Below are 24,428 nucleotides of genomic sequence, written 5' to 3' on the forward strand. Positions count from 1 at the left end.
ATAAATATATGCATAAATCCAGAAATTCAGATTTTATATTCACACACGCTTATGTTATCTTATTTCGACTGGAATGCAATCATACGTTATCATCACTTAACAATTTCAATTATTCGTGAATTCTTGAAACAACATTTTCGCATTGGCTTATGTGTGCAATGCGCGTATAGACCATCACCATTTACGGCAATTTTAACCATTATATTACGATACCTATAGCATAATGAAGGTAAGTTTTTGTCGTGGTTAGTCTAGTCAAGATTACGATCCTCAACCCGTTGTCGCATAGGCAGTTCCAATTCTCACGGTATCTTTTATAGAACGGCCACCATGGGACTCCCACCACTGCCACGCGAGATCACTCGGTTTCTTTTCGCTTTTTTACCGACATCGCGTTTTCCTCGCTATCGAAGAGTAATCGTCGCAAAGAATCACTAGCGTGGCGAACGTTTCAGTTACCGAGCAAATCGCGTGCGTACATTGATTTCGAATTGAATAAACATATATGCGTTATGCATGCGTTTCTTCATACCATTAATTATTATCGAGTAAATAACAAGAAAGAAAATTACAATTTATTATGAATTATATTAATGAATCGAGAAGTTACACCGATAAGAATAAATCAAATAAGAGAAAGTATGCTATTTCTGCAGGTCGAAGTGAATTATGATGCTTAATAATATTCATATACATATATGTAACAAATACATTTTTCAATTCTGCATGCCGATTTGATTTGTTAAACTTGGAACGGAGTTGCAAACTAAAGGTGAAATATTCACCTTATCACAAATTAAAGAATCATCAATTTAATATTGATATTAATACAGGAAACAAGATACAGAAGAATTTTGTTAAAGCATCTATAAGATTTAGCTAAATACTGAAAATAAATTATTGAACCATCAAAATTATGTGAGAATGTCAAACATGATGAGTAATGCTACAAAAAAATAATAGTCTAGCAATCAGCTTGATTAATTGTTTTAATGATCCAACAAAATTTATATTTTCAAGTCTAGTTGAACTATAATTATAAATCTAGTTAAACTTTTAGATATTTTAGTAAAATTGTTCTTTCTGTATGAGGATTTCAAAAACTTGCAAAGAAATTATGAAAAATACCCTGGCTGTGAGATAATACTTTTCGCATAAATCATTCTTTACAGGTTAATGAAACGCTTATTATTATCATCTTTCTCTATTATCAGTCACTAAGATCCATTTCGATCGAAAATAGGATTCTTTCTCTTATTGTTCTCTTATTATTACAATTTATTCTCTCATATAGAAAAGTGTTAAGATAAAACCGCAAAATTTTTTATGCCTCAACTTTCAGCGAAAATTTCAGCGAAAATAGCACGCAATTAAAAATATATGCGACAACATGCAATAGTTTATTTTCAAAGAAGGTATATTCATCGATTAAATCAATTAACGTTGTCCATGTGCTTTTATTTCCCCGCTCACGCGAGCTTATTTTTAGCATCCATAAAGTTCGCAACATATCATTCGCGTCTTTCTTTCCATCTATCCTCATTCTTAATATTCCATCGGAAATGTCTGCGAATGAAAACCGGTGAAAGATATAACGGACTGATGGTAGAAAAGGACATTACATTCTTCGTACTTAGTCGTTCAACTCCTCCTTCCTCCCTCACCCGTATATCGTACGCCTCCACCCGATTCCATCCCTCCTATTCTCGCGTTGAGTGAAAAGTTTTACTCGGGATATTACGCCTCAGCCTCCCGTGACGTCGGAAGATTCCACACTCTCCTGCGACCGTCCTGGCTGTGTCTACGCGTTTTCCCTTCAATTCCTCTGACTCGCCCTCCTTGCATCGTCGTCGCAACGACCGATCTCTTTCTCTCTTCCACCTTCAAACTTCCTTTTTCTTTCCTGATTCGTCGCGGCTTCTTTCGCCAGGAGAAAAGCGGCGCAAACATAATATCATTACTATTTCGAAGTCTCGTTTTCTTATGAGTCCGAGAGGACATAATGTACCTAGCCCGAGGTTCTTTGTTTGCCATTCTCGTTGTTTCTCGAGGCGAGTAGTCGACTTCCCCCTCTATGCTTGGACGGAGAGGAAAACATCTAACCGGAAAACTTTCGTTGCCCGTTTTCTCATCCTCTGCTCGGAAACGCGTATGTGCTTGCGAGCGCCTGCGTTGCTTGCAAATAGTTAAAAATTTAAAACAAAGCTTTATTATAGTTGGTCCAACAGTTCGAATTTGAACCGATCTGATAATGACGATTTCTGTTATTGATTAATCGAAAAGAGAAATGACGAGACGAGCAGTAGATCATATAAAATAACTGACAAAGAATAAAATAGCAATAATCGACATATTAAGGGAGAATATTCCCAGCAATAATTAGAATGAATCTTGAAATGTATCAGGGCAGTCACAATTTCATTGGTCAATCAGCTGTAATAATTGACTTAACAGACATGATGCCTATCTAGAATCCGGTCTTTATCTTTCAAGTTAGCTTTAAATTGAAATTGTTAAATTTCATGTGTGCGTTCATATTATAACATATGAAACTTCATACATTTATATCATCAATTTTTAATTTGAGACAATATTCCGTATTGCATATTATTTAATACTATATTTATAATTGAAAAGAATAACAAGAAAAATATTATTTTATTATAAACAAAATAATAGTGAAATTTCAGAAAAGCTATGAAATCCACTTTAGAGCTATAATTCACGATTAAATTTGAGACAGAATTTTATTTATATTATTGCGTGTCGTGTAACAAATAGAAAATATCATATAGAAAATGTAAAATGTGTGTATTTTACATTTTCTATACGATATTTTCCATATACATTTGTATATGGAAAATATCGTATAGAAAATATCGTATGCTTGCTCAAATATTTTCTATGTTATACGACACACAAAATTGTAAATAGAATTCTGTTCCGAATGTGCTCGCGAATTATAGATCATTTAAAAAAAAAAATCTTTATATAAAAACTATATTTTATATAAAAACTATATAGATTTAAACATAGTTATTAAATAATAAACAAAACAATATAAGACGAATAATATATATAAGACGGCAATAAAACAAAAATAATAAAAAAAAACAATTAGCCAAATTATAAACAAAATGATAATGATGATATAAGCCAAATTTTAGAAAATCTATTACATATTTTATGTAGAAACTATATATATAGGTTTAAATACAGTTTGCATTGGTATTTTTATCTCACCAATTCCTAAGCCTTAAAGCAATCCACCATTTTTTTAAAAATGTGTTGAAGGTGATGTAAAGAGATCCACCCTCGAAGATCCGCATAAGCAAAGACGAAAGGCGATAGGCTATAACAGAGAGAAGGGTTTCTCCTGGAGGGATGAACCACCATCGGTGGTTTGATGGGGTTGTCCTAAGGATCTGCATACGTTCGCGTACACACATACGCATACGACGCGCGTAAATTGTGCTCGTATGTGAGACGAGCGGGTTGCAGAAGGGAAAACGGGGCGAAAAGCTCTCTCGGAGAGAATCGTCGCGTTGCTATCGACCAATCGTTGGCAGACCTGCGTACATCAGCGTGCCGCCTATAGGCCACCCCTAACCTGCCTGCCACCCCCCGGCCATATTGTAAAATATGGATCGCGGAGGTGTACAACACCCCACCTTGAGAACAACCCCCGACCGCCGCTCGCATCCTTTGCGTGCTCCAACATTGCTTTGCGAGGTACGTTTATGCTCTCTTATCGGAAAAAATGTTGTAATCTGCTTTTACAAACGTTTCTTTTACATAAATCTTTTTAAGAAAGATTTTTTTTCGAAATTACATCTTAAAAAAAGAGCATAGTTATAAAAAAATTTGAATAACAATTATGAGAAGTGAAAATCTGTGTCCAATTAACCATTTTTAATAGAATTCTTTTAAAAAGAAACTCTGATATCTATCATAAAATCGAAAGACATCTCACATTATTGAAGATTTAGTCGATATTGCTGTACGAGAAAGCATCGACACGACACGGTGCGAGCAAGGTCTTTTTGCGACTTTGTCACTTTTCACTCGCCCGCCTGTAATTGTTACTCTTTACGACAGAGGAGAATCGTTGTTAGCCGCTGGAGAGGAATTCCAGTGACTTCCGCATTTTGTAGGATAAAGGAAAAGTCACTGAGGCGTGTATAAAGGCAAGTCAACCATGCGGAGCTATGCCTTAGTTATAGCTTCGTAAAACGAATATCGCGAGATTAACAGCAAAAAAGGTAGATTTTACTCGCTTTTCATAGCTATTAGTGCAACAATAAAATATAATTTGCGCTGACACATACAACAACATTCTAATATTATTCACTGCGTTTCTCTTATTATACTACTCGCTCGAGCCGAGCATTAGAAGTAAGTTTGCACTTACATTTTAAGACCAAATATTTTCTCTGGAATAAAAATTTTCTGAAATGAAAATTTTCTGAATGGCATCTACAATTACGGAAAAAATTTGGAAAAATTCTTTTTTTCTATATCAATTTAAGAAGAGCATATAAAAAATATTCTATTTTTATTTATTTCATTTTTATGGATATATTTGTGCATCTAAATTGACACAAGTATCGTTCGTTATTGTAGTTTTTGGCAGACAGCTTGTCAACCAAACGTTAAACGGACGAAGGCGTGGGTGGAGAGAGCAGGGAATTTACGCCATTTTTCTCGCTTCGAGAAATTTACGGCGCCTGGCGTTGCTCCAGACTCGTAATTCCGCCTTTGAAATAAACATCCGGATGAGATATCGCGATCTTATCGGATTGAAGTTATCGGGCTGACATTGTTGTACGTAATAGAGTTATTTACGTGGTTACGCACGCGTGGCACGACCAATAAATTCGAGTATACTTATTTATGTTCTGCGCAAAGTGTAATGCAAGTGATGACTTATGATTTTTCTTTACAAATATTTGAAATAGAAGTTCTTTCACATTACATTTTTTTCAAATTTTAAAAAATATGTTTTGGTAACATCAATATTATAATTCATTGATTTAAAAAAAATAAAAATTGCCTCGTCTTCTCAAAATAAGCATTTATAAATATGACAAATTTTTTGCTATTATATAACATGTTCATTACTATATATTATAAAGAATATAAAGATATTTTCTCTCAAATTAATTTTCTTCTTAAAATTATTCTCTATTGTACCTTTTCTTTATTTTTAATTATTCCAAAAGAAAGAGACAGAATCGGTTAAATTCCGTTTATACTAACATAGATTAACTCGGTTAAAATTAACTCGGTTAAAATTAAACTATATTTGTAGAAACGAGTATTAGAGTTTCAATTAATGTTTATTGAAACGCGCAATCTGTATCGAAAAATCAGCATGACAAACGGATGTAATAAATATGGATTTTACAACGTTGATTCGCATTACAAAGTGTGTTGCAAATCTCGGAATCGTGTTTGTGCTTCTCCGTACACTAGGATCACATCCGCGGGTGCGTCTTCAGGGAGGCAACCACGGCGGCGAGGATCAAAGGACGCCGCCACGCGCGGGCGGTCGTCGTAGAAATGCCACTGTCTCGCTTTATCATCTGCCGGCAGTCTATCCGTTCATCTCCACGCACGTACGGATGCACGCATGTACGTCACGAGCGACAGTTGCCGTATTATGCATTTGCCTGTACGTATACGGCGGTGAGTCATTAATGCGACAAGCATCGACGGTTCGCACCTGTATCGGAAATGGCACGTCACGTATTGACTATCGCTCGAAGAAATATCAGGAAGTAAGAATGCTTTCGATGCCGTCTCGAGAGAATCTCCCCGTATTGTATCATATACGATTTCTTTCGTTTCTTGCTCGTTAACTACCGTGAGCCTTTGCTTCGTAAGATACACATTACTTTGAGTTACCTGAATAGCTAATCTATAATAAACAGCTGTAAATCTACAATATAATAAACGACTGTAATTTTAAGTCTTTAATGGTGTTCAAATGAGATATTATAGATTCTAAGATTTACTTAAGAAAATTATTCATAGAAATCATAAGTGAAAGTATGGGAGATTTAAGCATATCCATGATAATAGACCTTCGCGGTTTATATAGCACAGTCGGCTTAAACAATTAGATTCCCGTTACCGAAATAAATCTCGATTTTCAACGCTTAAGTGACAGCGATGACCATTAATCTACTCGATCGGTGGAATCACGACACCGATCTCTTCCGAGCTTCTAACGAGCGGGCATAATGCCAGCCTTTGCCTGCGAGGAGTCGTTCGTACTCTCAGCTTATTCCATAGAAAAGAAACTTTGAATAAATGTCGTTTCTTTTGTACATAGCATTTAAATATCTTATTGTTATTATTGTTATTATATTCTAGTCTAGAATAAATATAATCGATGGAAATTTAATTCCAGCTAGTAATTTTTCAGCTACTTTATGAAGTACACAGATTTTTTAACTTATCTTTTCACATCTCTATTAATTTCGATTTGTGTATTCTTTTTTAATTATAATTAAATATAAATTGAATTAGATATAAATTAAGTATTAAAGTTTCGTTCTATAATTATGAAACATAAATTTATAATTCTATTCGATCACCAGCATCGCATGTAATTTCGCACATACAATACAATTATAGATACACATTCTCAATGCACATATATATCTGTCGCATACGAGAAAGCGAAGAGAAAGGGAAGATCTGGAGGGTAGCTGATATCTGCGAGACGGCTTACTAACCAGTCTTGTGTATAACACCGATAACGGGCGACTGACAAACCCTCGATTTTCGCTCTTAAAAATATCCCCTGTTCTCCCCTCACAAGTATTCTCTACCTAATTCTAAAATTTTCTACAAGATTAATCGTCTTTTCTTCTCCTTTAATTTATTCATCTACATTTGCTTGCAATTGATATTCAGAATCTCAATATAAAAATATATGAGAAAGAATCAAACAATTTACAAATCTTTTTTTAAAATCTTTTCGCTATTTTTGTTCTTTGCTGATAATTGTGAATAAGTGTCTACTTTTACTTTTTACATAATATTATACTTGCGATTTATATCACTAATATTAAATAATTTTATTAATAGAAAGCTTGAAAATTGAAAATAAATACTATGTACAATACAAAAATGTGCCGCATTAATAACAAAACTTGTAGTTAAAAGTTGCCGTAATATAATATTATCAAGCGCTGGTATATGAGGGAAATTTGCTCCTTCCATTAACGTTAGTTTACGCAAGGCCGTGGTTTCTTTACGACTGTCCTGCACACGTCGATAGCGCAATCCTACGTCCCGGAGAAAAAAAATTCCCAACATCCCCGGACTTTACGATCCTCAACATGTCGTATAAGCGTGCCGTAGCTCGGCCACGATAGCGTGTCGTGGGGGTAAGTTAAGGGTGGAGCATTCGTGCATCCAACGCAAAGACTAACAGCACTAACACGTAACCAAAGCAATTATTACTTCGACGATATATAACATCACATTCTATAGCCGGCGGTTAAGTTGTCATTCTGATTTTAAGACAGAATTATTGTTTTTATAACCAACCATCGTTGGTGTCGACGTTGTAATCGTGAACTGGTGTTTCTGCGACCTGACGACTTCCATCCGACGCGACGAATCGTTATCGCCAAGATTGTGCGACGACGATGAGGACGATGTCGCTTCTAGGTTTATAGCGGATCGTCGTGGATTAATAATAGATTCTCAACCCGTTCTTACCTTTACGAGATCCTTACATGACCATCGCGCCTACCTGTTGTATATATACATGTGAGATAAAGCGAATGTAAGCACGAATCGGTACAATTTGAAATCGTTACGCTTTTTGCGATTAAGTTTCCCTAAATGTGTGCTCTGCGACCGGACACGCGCGATCTGGATGGTAGCGAGTATACCGACGAGTATATGTAGTATGAACACGTATCGATCGCGCATACCTTGGACATTGTCGATTGGGTATGGCGTTTCTTAACCCACGGTGGTTTCTCCCCACAGCTAATGCAATTTCAAGAAAACATGTGTTGTACTTCTATTTATATTGCTTTGAAAAATTACTACAAAAAATATAATAATATATACTTGTAAGAATGTAAAAAAAAGAAATAAAAAGATATAGTATTATATGTAAAACTAGTTCTTATATACAAATGCTTCTCATAATGTATTCACTCACTCATCATAATTTTCTTTCTTTAAAAAAAACATATTTTAATTTATTTAATTTAGGTTGCTGTAATTTAAATAACTTAGAATTTTTTTTAAACAATACGTAATTACTAATTTCTTAGTAACAAACTATTTTAACTCTTGTAATATTAAAACAATATTAAGCAAATATTATTTAAATCATTGTTAAATGTATTATGCATAATTTGCATAATTCCAATACAAGAAATTAAATTGATATTTGAGAAAGCTTTGATTAGTCCGTAAAAAACTAGTGCGAGTAATTATTTAGATTTTGAAGTTGATCACATAATATATTCGTAATAGAACGTGTGTAGTTATATGGAATACCGTATATATGTACTAGTACGCGTTCAAGTGTACGTAGAAATCTGTCCTACTACTCGTCTCGATGGGCGGAGCACGTAGTAAAGACTTTGCATACTCAATGAACATCCTTGGTGGAGGCGGCAGTTTGCATACGGTTACGGTGGTGCAGCCTCTCCATTGGTCCAGAAACATCTCGCTGCATCTCCCTACCGCTACCAGCTCGCTATCTTTCTCTCCCACTACTTCGCCCCTTCTCCCGCTTATCTCGTCCAGCGTCTTGGTCCAGCGCGTTCGCGGCTTCAGCGTACAAGTAGCGATAGATTGGATCCAATCTCACGGGATACATTTCATACAACAATCAACTATCGCAATACAGGACGACTTTTTGCATTACGACTACAAAACTCTCAGTTGCACAAATTTTATAAATTAAATTGTATTGAATATATGTATCTTGTTACGTTAGAATTTTTATATCAATTATATTTATCAATCATATATACGCATAAAAAACATGAAAATTATTTATATATAAATATGTCTTACACATATATAATTAACTATTAATTTTTATATTACTAAGTCCTTGAAAATTTTATAAAAATTTTTGAACATGTTTTTTGTTCTAAATATTCTTTACAAAATCTGTAAAAAAATTGCTAGATATTTTAAATATATTGATAACTAACGATAACTTTACTGTGATATTCAATTCAATGTTTAGATGGATGCGTTGGATAGATGTTCAGATCACGATGTGTCCATGACCGTCGCTGCGAGACGGCAGATAACATGTCATCGAAACGAGCCGACCGAGAGAAGAAGGCGGGATACCAGGATAAATACGAAATCGATGATAAACTGGCCAGTTCGTCGAGGCTAGCTCGTGGTAGGGGTAGAACGACACCTCCTTAGAGTCGGAATAGCCCTGTATATACAACGACCTATCGTGACTCGTACGGGTTCTCAAGCTACTTTTTGTTTCCCACGGTTCTGGATCTCTTCGCTGTCGCAGCTTCTACATTCCACGGGACAAGTGCACGGACTATGTGCGTGCAACTACGTAGTACAATCCAAGCAAGCGGAATGGACTCGAATCGTCCGAAATATCGCGCGCATCACACTTCTTTCTCTTTAGTCGACGCGATTTAGATTAATTTTATCAGATCAGATTAATTTTGTCTCGCGCAAATGGTATTTTAAAAAATAGTACTTGACCCACACATACACACACGCGGAAAATAATTAATTACACAAATGTGTAATGTAAACCCGCATTACAACTAATCTAAAATCTATTCTATTTTTAAAAAATATTACTTTTTGATAATAAAATTAAGAAAGAGAGAGAGAAAGAGAGAGAGAGAGAGAAAGTACAAAGAATATAATAAATAAATTATTATGTCCTATTGACAAGTTAAGTTGATCATAATGAAGATAAATGACAGGATGTCACCAAAATTAATTAATTTATCAATTATAGTTGGAGGAGATGTTCACAATAGCGTTTGTCGAAACGATTGACAGCTAATTACTCTTATACTCTGTAAATATAGTTTCTTAATAATTACCTAACATAGTTCAATTTCTTTAACCAATTCAAGTGATTGCGTGACTTTTAAACATCTTTTAAGCAATCTAAGAAAAAGAGAATCTAAGTAGATCATAAATCATTTTATCCCCTAAGCTTCAGTCCGATCATCTCCGGCGCCACTATTCGTATAATTTGGTTGTTTTCACAGCATAAAATTCTTTTTATAATATTTTGTATCTTTTATAATATAAGTATTTTGTATCTTTTATAATAGTAATGTACAGTTTTTGTACAGATGTCTTTACTTACGATAGAATTATGTTTCGAAACTTTGGTTGTGAGTCAAATAATAATTATATAATATGCAAAATTTAATGCTTTTTTCTCTTTTAATATAACAATGCATTATTATCCATTTAGAACCTAAATAATTTCAAAGCTACATAAAAAAGTAAATTAATACTTGTTTTTACTAATGTAAAATTAATTCTAATCTTAACTTACACTTCATTTTTTTCTAATATGTAACTAATTCTTAGCGAGATCATAAATTCGAACATTCGTAAACTGAAGTAGTTACTTGTATTTTTTAATATTAATTTCATCAGCATTATACATTCGCATTTATTTTTTATATTTTTTTTTTATACTACGATCTTATATTAAATTAAAAGTTAAATTACTAATATATAGTTTCATTTGATCAAAACATTATCTTAAAGGGTCAACAACTCTTTACTTTGTACACATCATAATTCATTAAAATTAAAACAACTGAATGAAATTATAATAAGGAAGAGTAGGAAAGGGAATAAATACAAGAAGAAGAATAGAATTGAAAAATAGAAGAAGGAAAGTCAAACCGCTAATGTATCAGTGGGGAACTACTAAGCGAAAAAAGCTCCCAGCTCTGGGTCCCTTGCTTTACAATTAAGAAGATTCACGATCGCCTTCCCTCCACAACCTATGGGACATATTAAATAATTTATAATTGTTTTGTCCGGCTCGGTGATACATGTCGGCGAGTCGTTTACACAGTGAGATACAGCGCAACTTTTTGCGGCTGCATCCCGGGAGCACACTGACAATGATAGATTGTTCGATCCGCGATTATGAAGTCACGATACCTTATGGCGTTCTTCGTGTTATCACACATCATTGGACCGTTTCAAACTGTGCACTTTGCGATATTGTATTTGCATTAAGAATTTGTATTAAAGAACAAATTTACAAATATCTAAAATAAAAATTATATGAATACACAATAAATAAGAAATGAAGTCTATAACGATCAAAATAGAATATTAAGTGCTTTAAATAATTTCATTTGAATTTATACCATATTTGTAGTCTCTTGAATTGCCCGCCGAATTGATTTTTTTAGACTTACAATTAGAAACAAAACTAAACTATTATATTAACATCACAAATTAAATTGACAAATAATTTAATAATTTAATGATCAATTGGAATCATTTTAAGAGATCTTCATGCATAGAAAATCTTTAAATAATATATCTGTAATAAAAATTATATTATATTTTGATGTGCGTATATAAAGAGAGAATTCTTGGATTATACAACAAAATTTAAAACAACACCGATTTTTAATTTTATTCGTATCAATTTGAATCAAAGAATCATTTCTTTTAATTGATCGCGCGCGATAATTAAGTCTTCCATGAACAGAAGTATGTACAAATTCGTTTCGATTAATGAGAGCAACTTATCATTTTCTTTGTCTTTTTTCCTCTTTTTCTCTTGCAGCAAACATATTGAAAGATCTTTGTAAGACGATGCAGCGATGTGAACATTCTCGCAGTAATCATGCGCGCAGCTCGTTAGACGCATTCCTATCTATCTAGTTAACACGGTATGATGTAACTGTTGATTTGACGCAATATGTTCGTTTCTGAAGGATCAGAGGATGCAATAAAATGATCGCGGCTGATCGCGAAAACTTAAACTTAACGAAACGCTTGAATGGAGAAGGAAAGAATTTGAACTGTCAGCTTATCTCAAAATATTCTACCAAATGTGATCTATATTCATCCAAAAATTAGTCCAATATCCATAAATCATTGTTCATTAGAATTTCGTAACAATCATTCACTATTTCATATTCAAACATATTGTATGGAAACAACGTATAGAAGAAATGAGATTTCAAAATAAGTAGAAGTTGGAATATCATGATATCTTGTTTGCGCTGCATTCTGGGGGCGACTTTTTCACAGTCCACTTACAATTAGATATTACACTGATCATTAGTGTTTACTGCTTTGTCGTAAAAGCTGCATTTCAGTTTTACAGATAGCAAACAGTTTTTTAGATATGTACTCTTTAGGTAATTTTGAAAAGTATGTTGGTATTAATATTTTAATTTCAGTTAGCCTGGAGATTTGAATGTATTGTATAAGCTCTTATAAAATGATGTAATTCAACTAAATTTGATTTTGCAAATACGTGCATAAATACGTGCATATATCCGATATATAAAGTTATCTACTTAATATAATAATTCCATATTTTCCCTCCTATTTCGCAATATTTCCCCGCTTTAATTTCTTCTAAATTATATTAAATTTAGTTTTTTATATATTCAAAAAACTTGATGTACAGTATAATTGATATCATTCTTTGATTAACAAACGTGTACCACAAAAAAGTATTATCACATGAATATCCATAACTGAATTATTTCAGTACAACAAAATTATGTTCCACAATCTTTTCCTTTTTTTCTTATTACATTATTTTGTTAATTTTTCATTAGAAATTTCCACTAGTGAAAGATGTTCGCGACATTCCTTTCGCTGTATTCGCAGAATCTAAGGAAGGGTTTTTCTTGTCGGCCATGCGCAGATGGTACAAAGGATCCCAAGATCGAACGCCATACAAATTCAAAGTGCTCCTGTGACGCGAGCGCATCTCTCTCCTTTTTCCGCTCCGCGTCACGACATCGATCTATTTATTTGCCCGTCGTGTATGGGATTCGTCGGTAGGTGAGAGACCAACTAAAATTCCAGCGGCGTGTCGGTCCATACATATCGATGAGAAACGAACGCTGTTTAAGTAGCGATCGAAGCGTCGCGTCGGTGTCGCTCGTACAAGTTAAAGGACGTGTCTGAAGAGAATAGCGGGCAAGAAGGACCGATTTCTTCGAGCAAGAAAGACGATGGGGGAGAAAGAGATCGCGACGCGGCAGTCTCTGCGTCAAGGATGACGTATGATCCGACTATCAGCTGTGCCTCTTCCTACCGCAACACTTGCTAAGCCAGCATAATTGGTGTTGTTCTTTAATTTTGTTGTATAATCCAAAAACTATACGCACATCAAAACTAACAAGTATAATTTTTATTTCATACTCTCTAAATTCTTTCAAGCGGAATCTCATTTTGAAGAGTGAAAATTGAGCAGCTCAATTTTTAATCTTTAAGAGCGAGAGATTTCGCTCTTCAGAATGACAATTGTAAATTTATTATTTGAAAATCTACGAATATAATATTTAATTAACATTAAAGTTGATTAAAAAATAATTCTCGTAGACCTTCAAATAATAAATTTATAAACATCTAAAATCATTATGCTATTAGTTTGATTTAATCTAATCAGATTGAATCAAGATATTATTTACAAATATATAGAGATCAGCGAAAATTCCAAACATGGTAGAAATCGAGTTCATGTCTGTTATTATTGACTGAAGGATAGAAAAATGTGCATGTTCTTTTGTACATACACATATAATACACGTACACTCGCATACAGACAGTATCTCCACAACCAATACGATGTGCAGGATCCTTGGTAGCGGATCGTAAAATTATGCAGCAGCCGACGTCGGCGGACAGAGGGGACACCTGACAACCCGTTTAACCTCGTGGTCGTCTCTTGTTTATGATAAAAAGAGGAAGAACCCAACAGTATGGCGTGTCCGCGGATTATTAAAGATGGCGACTGAACGCGTACTCGCCGCGTTTCTTGCCGGACTAGAACGGCAATACGCACCATATTTAAATACATCTTATGTACTTTTGCGACTAACAACTTTTTATTATAAAAATAGACAAAAAAAAGCAAAGGAATTGAAATAAAACGATTTAAAATTGAAGATAGTATCCGAATATTTATGTTTAAATATCTAATAATATCGTAGCCATTGGAGCCAATTTACTTGGAACATGCGTCATTTTCGTAATATGTCATTCTTGTCGTTCGGGGACTGGCGTATCAACTTGGATGTCTAGCGTTGTCATCCAACGGACAAGATACTCGAGCAAAGAAAGAAAGAGAGAAAGGGGACGAAAGCGAATGAAGAGGAGGTGGCATTCGGTTGTCCTCATGCCTAACGTGCCTGCTGACGTCTCGTCGGCTTGAAACGCATGCACGTCCGACGTCCAACGTCCAATGTATATAATTTATGAAGTATCTGCATTCTTCCCAAAGATAAATCAAGTCGCCACCCCGATAGAATCCGCGGACATTTCAAATGACCAACGATTCAGTAGCACATTGCTCATATGTGAATATTGTTAGTATTATCTAAAATCTTTGGAATGGAATTTAATTCCAAAGAGTGACAAAGAGTAATAATTTAGTCAGTGTTGAAAAAAATGGCTCAATTGTTAATTTTTAAGAGTGAGATTTCACTCTTTAGAGTAAGATTCCACTCCAAAGATTTTAAATGCCAGTTACAAAAACGATTATATTACTTCTAGGAGATAGAATGACGTCGACTGAAATACCATTTCAATCACTACCTATTTAAAAGATAAATTTTAGATCTCTCAATTTTTCAACCAATGTCTCGCCCTATTAAAGTATGATTTGTTATACATTTTCCTACAATACAGATCATTCCAGAAATATTGCAGCAACATTGCAACGTTTCCACTAATACTGCAGTAATACTGAAAATGTTGCAGCAATGTTACTGCAAATCTCTGTGCTATATGAGTTTGTGAAATGACTCCAAGTTCAAAATAATTTATTAGCAAAAATTTAACAATTCTTCGTTATTCCAGTCTTCGCTGAATCAGCTGAAGAGATTCATGTTGGCTTTGGCATGACGAGCCGACGCAATGGCGACTACTATAATTGAGCTACAAATTCCGCGGTGATCAACTGGTTACGCCGCGTCTCATACGAAATCAGCCTGTTTCAGGTCGATGGCAGTCGATAACAATCGCGAGGACTGCGAGGCTGCCATCGAGATACCCAGGATGATTCAAACGCACCGCCGTCCCAACATTCTCAAGAGGCAAAAACATAGCTCGTGCGTGTTCACGTACGAGCATGCAACGCCGCACAACAAGGTGTACCTGATATGTATTCATACTCTTGATGCCATTCGAAAAGTTAAGGATTTAATTATAAGAAAAAATTAGAAGAATTGATTGAATTACTAAAAAAATACGTTTCGTCTACATTTTTTAAAAAATTATAAAATTAATGATCTCGTTTTTTTAATGTAAAAATACTATATTGTACTTACAAATAATATAAATAATTCAGCAAAATATAGAAGTTTAAATTAAGAATTTATGAACGGAGAGAATTTTCTTTTAAAATTTACCCTAAAAATATGGTACAATACAATATTTTAAAGATTTTTATCATGCACTTCAGTAGAATTAATCAAACTTATTTTATACTTTATTGTAGTTTTATTAATGAATGAGAGAGATTTACATTAAAATTTCTTCGAAATGCAATGTTGTCAGGGTAAACTCTAAAAGAAAAAAATTCTTTCCGTATGAAATCAAGATTATAAAAATTTCATCTTATAATTCTCTTAAGCTAATGAAAGTTCTTGAATTGTGTCGCATAATTCGAAATTACTAAATGACAAAGACTATCATTAATAATTCCCTTTATCACTTCTATTTCTTCTGTCACGACGACCAGATTGGAGTTACGAGCGGCAAATCGCAAATGACCTCCGTCATGCACCAGTTAATCGTCCCCGCGCGACGAATCGTTGACAACGAGCGGAATCAGCCAGCGGCAGGTGAAAATCAGCTACGTTTTAGCTGGGAGAGAAAGACGGAGGCGCCTTTGACAGCGCGCCGACTTGATAGAGCGGAAAGGTAACAGCCGCGAGGATCGCAAAACGCACGCGTTGCGTCCCGATACGGTCATTTCTGTCGCGACTGAATCGAGGAGCGCCAATGGAAAATACCGAGCATAGCTATGAATCCGACTGCAATGATGACGACGAAGTCGTCGACGACCATGAGCGGGTTTATAACTGCCACTGTACCTCGTCACATCTAAGGATGCAAGCGGCTCGTTGTGACCACGAGTTCCCTCGGCTGGTCAGCATCAGCCTGGACCGACTGGCCAGCCATGAGTGAGTTGAGTTGATACGATTGTTTTTACGGGCGCGCCCAATGCGCAAGAAACTGTCCTTCAGCAGTGATGCTCACTACCGCGTCTTTGCCATTTAAATTTGTAGGGACGATCATTTTTTCTGCCACGAAAAATACGCTCGAATGGCAGATGATAAATTTAAAATCTTTTTATCCGTTATCCGACGAAATTTAACAATAATTTATGCTACTCATTTGTGATTTAATAGCTTTGCGTTAATGTAATTAGAATTTTTTAGATATACTATTTATACAGTAAATCTTTAAAACTAACATGTTACTTGAAAATAAATGACTTTCATCATTTATATTAAAGAAAATGATTTTAAAAAATTAAAAGGAATAACCTATTTATACAATCACTCATTAGAAATAAGAATCGGTGAATATTTTATCTCGAGTAAATATTAAGTATTATTATGAAAAATAATGGGAAAATAAATTATAGAAAAATAAATCTTTAGGTATTTATCTTTTCTCTGCAGAAGCAATTATGCGAACCACTGGGGGCGAGTTGGCGAGAACGCAGCTGCTACTCTGCCGGTGGATGTCTTTGAGTGCTTCGTTGGCTTCTTGAATTGCATTCACATATTTATGCGCGCTATGTAATGTTCCCATACTTTTTTCTTTTTTGAGACTTCGCCTTTAATGGCAGCTAGGTGTAATTCAAAATACATTCGTTATCTGCGAATATCAAAAGGTTTTGCTTTTCGCTATATTATTGTACATTGTTGATTTTTGCGACATTAATTAATTCATCTGGTATTACATTTTAAGAACTAAATTTAAATTTAATAACTGTTAAATAAAATAATGTTTTATCTACAAAATATTGCAATCATAATTGTATCAGTTTGATATTTTAATGATAAAATAGTGTATGTTATTAAATTATAGGTATTATATATAAGGTATAATTCTTGTTATTATCTCTGTTAAATATATAAAAGAACATTGATATTTTTGTTGATAAATTGTTGGGACAATTTAAATTATAACTTTGGATTGTGTGTGATTAATCCTTGATTCGTTGTATCATAATATGGACACGTCTTATATGCATGGTTGAACGAACGGAAGAAAAGACTCTCTTCGCGAATACAGGCAATGTCTTCCGTAGAAGAAGCAACGAATTCAGGAACCCAAGTGCGAACGGAATGCAGTCCAATCCATTCGCGGAATTCGATCTTGCTTTAGTAAATCGCAACCGCGGAAAAAGCGCGCCGAATAATGCGGTCCCGCGCGATCGACGACGACGAAATTGTCGCACGATCGTCGGTTTTCGGACGGTTCTCAAGTCTCTCTCTCTCTCTCTCTCTCTCTCTCTCTCTCTCTCTCTCTCTTTCTCTCTCTTTTCTCTCTTTCAAACAGATCGTCACCTCGGCGAGCGAATCGGAAGGCAAACAAGGAACGGACCGATAATGTAATTCCAGAGCCACAGCAAATTCGCGATTGCGGTTGTGCTGCGGTTTTTCGGCTTTTTTCTTCGAATCTCGGAGATTTATATTAATATAATATATCGCAAATTTACGTAGGCATGAACTCCAATATCATTCGTTTTTGTGAAATATACAAAAACAATGGATTTGCTGAAGTAAAATTTAGACACAGATCTAAAAATAATTTTATTGTATCTTACCAAGATAATTTAATATGTAAGACATTCAAGCTCAATGATGAGCGACGTTGCAAAAAGTTTTGATATTTTAAATTTAAGTTTTAAAAAGGTTTAAAATTTTAGCAACCAGCTTGAGCATCTTACATAATTATTTTGATGATCTAATAAAATTACTTTCAGATCTATATCTAATAATAGCTAAATTTTCAACTACTTCAACAAAACCATTCTTTGCGTGTATATAGAAATAGTAAACTAGCCAGATTACGTCTTCTATAGACATAAGACACAAATCAAACAGCTTTTAGCGCTAAAATCGCTGTGACCGAATGACATACTTAGCATTTATCCTGCAGTGCTACGTTCTATCTTTTTCGATCCATCAAAGTGTGGCTCTAAATAGGTTCGGTTGGAGTTTACGATGCACACACATTTTCACGTCATCATTAATCGCGAAGTAGTGTGACATCAGTTATAACAAGCTTTAAGAATTTTTCCCGGATACAATAGTTAGCCGACTTCGATAGGCGAAAGGAAAAATATGAGCTGGTTTGATCGCGATTTCCCCTCGTTCATCATGGACGTTCCTCGTTCCACGTTCAGTCTGTATCCTACGATGATGACGATGGGGTGAACCGCATACCTACAACGCGAACAATTTGTAGCCGAGCAAGACAAAAAGTGACCAATTAAGAGAAACTCTCGTGAGCGGAGCGGTCCTTTGCGGTGTCAACGTGTACGTCTTAAGTGTGTATCTCTGTGTGCGCAAACACATATCGGTATGGACCGTAGTTCACAAGCTCTCGGCTCTTTCCAAGATTTTTAATGAGGCTCCGCCTGACGCTTAGACCGCGAATTATTCTGTCACGGTGCATTAACGTCATCTATTTTCTTTATTGCAATTGTCGCTTTAGTTACGAGCTGTTAATGAGCCGTGCACTACGCTTGACTTCGTTAAATTTCGCGATCGTAAAAATGACGACTTCATGCCGAGCTACGCACTACCGCAGACTCTTGTTAGTTTATGAGAAACGCGATGGATGCAATTATGCGAGGACGCGCAACGCAGTGTTATGTAACGATCAATTGACCCACTTATTTTCGTGAAACAAAAATTAAAAGCTACTAAACTATTCTACATTATAAACTGTTCGGTTAAGAGCAAAAAAATAATATGTAAATCTCATACATTTTATATTGTTCTTAAATCTAATTTATTATTCATTATTATTGACTTTAATAATATTTATTTTATTTTAACATGTATTCAGTAATATTAAAAATATCTTGTTTTAATAAGTGCTAGGTGATATTAAAAATATTACAGAAAAGATTTATCATCACGATTAAATATGCGGTAATAATTGGTTATGTATTATAATTTTAACAAGCATGTGCTGTTCTAAATTTGAACATTCCCAATTGCATATCGTTTCCATTTCCGCGCTACGATGCACCCATCGTGCGATAAATTCTTGCCGATTTCACAGCTCCTTGAAGCAGAGCGTTTTCCTTTTTTCTTCGTTGATGTGGTAACCGGTGCGTTGTTCTCGAGGCCCCATCGATGTCATGGTATTTTATTTTTGCTCCCATCGTTTGGCGGACGTGCACATTTGCATGGTGCAATATCGTACGTTCTTAGGCGGCCAATTACGCGAGTCGATTCTGGGTCCGATAGGAAGTCGTGTCGGACCCTACCGAACCAGACGCCACACGGATATCCCGACATAGCTGCGTCCAACGTTCCCCTTTTCATGATACATTGCGAGTGCGCACGCTAACCGGCGATGCTCCATATGTTGCCGCGGCCCTGTGGGCCTGCATGGCTGAGGTGAGGCCCAGAACGGAAAGGTTAACACCGAGGGAACGAAGGAAACGCGTTCCGCGCGATCATTAGCATAAGCAGGATGTTATGCAGTTTTCATGCGCACGCGAGTCTATTCTATAAACTTATGCATCATATGTTACATCGTGTATAATTAGCGTCTGATAACTTCTCCCTAGAACTGCTTAAATCACTGATAATAGTGTTAAATGTAATAATTTTGTACATAATAAATTTTTACATCTTTAAAACTGTTTTAGAAATTGATTATATATATTATATTCGTATACCACACATAATAGAATTATGTGTGGTATAATTATACGAAAATTAATTATACGAAAAATATATTAATATAAGATTTCGATCATATTTGCATCTCTACATATATCATTCAACATAACGTTGCCAATCTTTTTTATTTGCTACGAATGCATGCTCTTCACCCGTTGAGAAGGAAACGAGATTCCGCAAAAATATTGTTGAAGGAAGGAAGTATACACAATCCCGTGAGATCATCAGCATCGGCAGGAAACGCAAGTTTCATGGCACACGCGAACCGTACTGGCATTCGCTTTAATAATATAAATATGAGCTATGCGAAAGTATCTTAATCGGCTAAATATACATCGAGAAATGTATACAATATTTGTTATCCTTACATCTTATCTCGCTATAATATTATCAGTATAAAAAAATAAATCGAAAAGGATATCTGTGTATGTGAAATTATTTTATATTAATAAAAATAATTATTATGTGATATATAATTATTATGCGATATAAATCTTCATAATACACTTGGAAAATACACCACAGTTGTGATGTTTGTAAATCAGTTCACTGCATAAGAAAACAATTTTGTTATTGCGAATAGACGAAGAAGAGGTCTTGTGTCGTTAATTCGTTCGCAAAACCGTGAACGGGCAGACTAATTGGAAAACGGAGCACGCGCATATCTAAGCTCAAAGCTTCATATGAAAATAAACTGTTCACAGGTTAACATTAGCTAATGTCTTTAACTGAACTAATCTATAATCTGCAGTTTTTGTATTCTTTTAGATTCTTATAGAATTTTTCTTAAAGAAAAATTAAATGGAAAAAATTATTTTGATGACGTATTTTAAAAATTTAGTTAGATGCTAATTTAAAAATAATTTTGTTGAACCATCAAAATAAATAATATTACGCGCGTAAGAAATTCAAGTATAACAATGTTATAAAAAGTTTTGATATTTTAGTTGAAGCATCTTACATAATTATTTTGATATTCTAACAAGATTATTTTCAAATCTATATCTAAATTTTTAGATTTTTCAGCAAATCCGTCCTTTCTGTACATCATCGGAAAAACAATTATAGGAAGTATTTTAGGAAGAATTATCGTTAATTATAACAATAACTTATGAATAATCCGTTCAATAAATACTAAAAAGCAAAGTAAAAGGAAAGTCACGTGAATCAGACATGGAAGGTTGATGGTCCAAACTTTCGAGCGGATCTAAAATCGCTATTACAGTCAACGAGGTGCTTGCCGTTTCACGGCAGGAGTAAACGGTCGTCCGGTTCAGGCACACGCACTACGCGCACGTAAGGGGCCAACATAACGTGACGCGTAGATAAGATCCTCGAAACGAGGAGTAGTGAGAAGGATATCGTGGCGATAGCGAAACGTATGCAGGAACACGTAAAGTTAACTCGAGCGAGCCTACCGATCGACCGACCGGCCAGCTAGATCTCTCTGAGAACTGGCGGGTGTAATTGGCCGGGGCCGGAGAGATCCTATCGGTATACAGGATCGAGATCCTCGCACCCGCGACTACGGACACGCTGCGCTCGCACGACCGCACCCGGTATGCGCACTTGCAGTCTCGCGGTATGGTACAGGTGAGCACAGGTTCAGAGCGGGCGTTTGAAAGAAATTATATATAATATCACTCGTTTGATGTGAGCCAACAAAATTATTATTATTTTCAGATCAATATCTGAAGTTCTAGCTAAATTTTTAGATATTTCAACAAATCCGTCTTTTCCGTGTACAACAGTGACATAACTCAGAAATTCATTTTTTTTAAATTAATTGCGGAAAATGAGTAAAAACATAAAAAAAAGAAAGAATATATTTTTATTTATTATTCTATATTATACTAAAATTAAAGTTTTAAAGTTAATATTTCAAAATTTTAATGATTGAAAACGTTCAAATTTATTTTCTGAAGAACTTTATTTTCAGAATTGTATCATTGTGTCGCAAATGAATGATATATATGTGATCGAAATTTTGATTTAGTATTACTGTTTTTATGGATTTAATTTTCTTGAATCCATAAAAATCCATAAAAGAGGGAAAAATTGCATCTTGAAGCATTCTCATAAAAAGAGAAAATTTTTACTGTTTTTAGAAAGAATGTTGCTCTTTAAAAGAAAATTTACGATTATAGGCAATATCTTAGACATCGCATTAAAACAGAGTGTATAATATATACGTGAACTTACAACATAAACCTACTATCTAGAGTAAACTTTTCGTCGTGAAATAGGGCGCGGTCCCGATATCGGCCGATAGATATTCACGTTAGGAAAGTCGTATCTACTTCGAATTCCAATACCACCCAACGAGTAAACTGGTTCTATACTACGCTAATACACAATAGCAGTATCGCGTGCGATATTTTTGGGCCAATGAGGTACTTGTTATGGTAAATACGAAAATACTTTACATACACCGTAAATGTTCCTCGATCAAGCATGCGCGATCAGGCATGCGCGAAAATCAGAAAATGCTTTATAAGTGATTTATAAGTGGAAAAGACCGATATGTTATACGTAATACCCACTGCGATAACATAATGCTCTGATTAGCTTTAATGCATATTTCAAATCAAATTTCTCAACTTACTTCATGTAAAAACCAGGATAAATGAGAACTCCTTTCTCTCAGTAATATAAATTAATTTTATGCTGCATGAAGAAATTTCATTGGTTGCGAGCAGAAAAGTAGCTTTGCAACTGTTGTAAGATTCTTTAATATGATTGATTTATATATTTAGATTCAATGGAATTAAAGAGAAGACAATCATATTAAAGAATTTTACAACAGTAATTTTGTATTATAGTTGCAAAGCTTCTTCTGCTAAATGCAATCATTTTGCGTTGTCGAATTGACAAAAAAAAAATTTAATTGCTCAATACATCCTTTTCGTAAAACAAAAAAATTAAATAGAATATAATTAATAAAATAATATATTAGTATTAGTAGGTAAACTACTGATATACTGAAAAAAATTTACTAAATTTTAATAACTATTTATTTGAATAGTAGTGAATACTAACTGAACATTTATTTATAACAAATAAATATTTATCGATAAAAAAAATAATACTTAAATTAATAATTGTTGTACCAAATAAATATATGTTCATATTGTTCACATTTAAAAGTAAATATTTAATTGGTATTGTTGAAACAAATATTTATTAAAATTTAGTAAATTTTTTTCAGCCTATTTAGAAATGCCAAAGGTGAAAAAGCAACGATGTCTTGACTTCAAATGCAATTGTAAAGCTTCGGCCGTGAATTGAGTTGGACCAAGTCGATGCCACGGAATTTCACACGTAGTCGCATCAAGTTGCATCTTTCTCTCCAACTATTCCATATCGCGAGCAAATGCCGCGAGTTCGTGCGAGTCCCACCGCGAAGTTGCTGGTGCAACCCTATATTACGAATGTTTGTCGATGAGCGATAAACGCACGCATCCTAATTATGCACGTAATTCACTTAATTTGACGTTTCTCCTTCGTTACACGGGGCGTGCGTGTTCCCTGAAGTAACGAACTTTATTGGTAAGAGCGATTTATCATTCCCTCCGATCTCGCACGATTTCTGCCTGCTTCTGCGAGAAGTGGCATATACTGTTTATACGGAAACGAGAGAAGCGCGCGCCTAACGATTTGCCAGGCGATTCGCTAGTCTTAAATATCGATAAAACTTGTTTATAGCTAAACGATTTGCAAATTAGTATCGACAAAATTGCGTAGTGATACTAACTAATCATATAAATAAACGACAACTCACACCTAGATGGAAAATGTTATCTTATCTTATATGCAATAAAGAACGTATCCACTTAGAAGATACGCAATTGTACGCGAGCAAATGATACGGCGCACTCGATTAATAGGTATTACTTTCTAATAGGCATTGCATTCCCGCCGATTCCTGCGGTTGTACGACCCACCAGTATCTGTTTAAGAGTTAATAATCCTTGACGAGATTACAAAGCCCGCTGCTTATCGGACATCAGCAAGAGAACACCAATAGTATTACAATTGTAATGCACGTTATTTCTTCGGCTCGGCGAGGCTGCATATCGCGCAAGGCGTTATTTATATGCGCGCCGTGGCGGATGAGCGTCCGATAATGCAGCACGCAAATATTGCACCGAGACTTGATTCATGCTGCACGGCTTTATCACGCTGATATTTCTTACATAGGCGTACTTTTCCTTCTATTAAGTACAGTCGTTAGTACATTGATATAAAGAAAAGATATATATATATATA

At 34.8% G+C, this 24,428-nt stretch overlaps 1 protein-coding gene across 1 annotated transcript in view; it reads left to right on the forward strand.

Annotated features, from left to right (window-relative positions):
* LOC108691142 (zinc finger protein 155) overlaps positions 1 to 24,428 on the forward strand; it is a 105,571-nt gene that overhangs the window by 25,468 nt on the left and 55,675 nt on the right.

This window comes from Atta colombica, unplaced genomic scaffold (assembly GCF_001594045.1).
Source record: "Atta colombica isolate Treedump-2 unplaced genomic scaffold, Acol1.0 scaffold41, whole genome shotgun sequence".
Taxonomy (NCBI): Eukaryota; Metazoa; Arthropoda; class Insecta; order Hymenoptera; family Formicidae; genus Atta; species Atta colombica.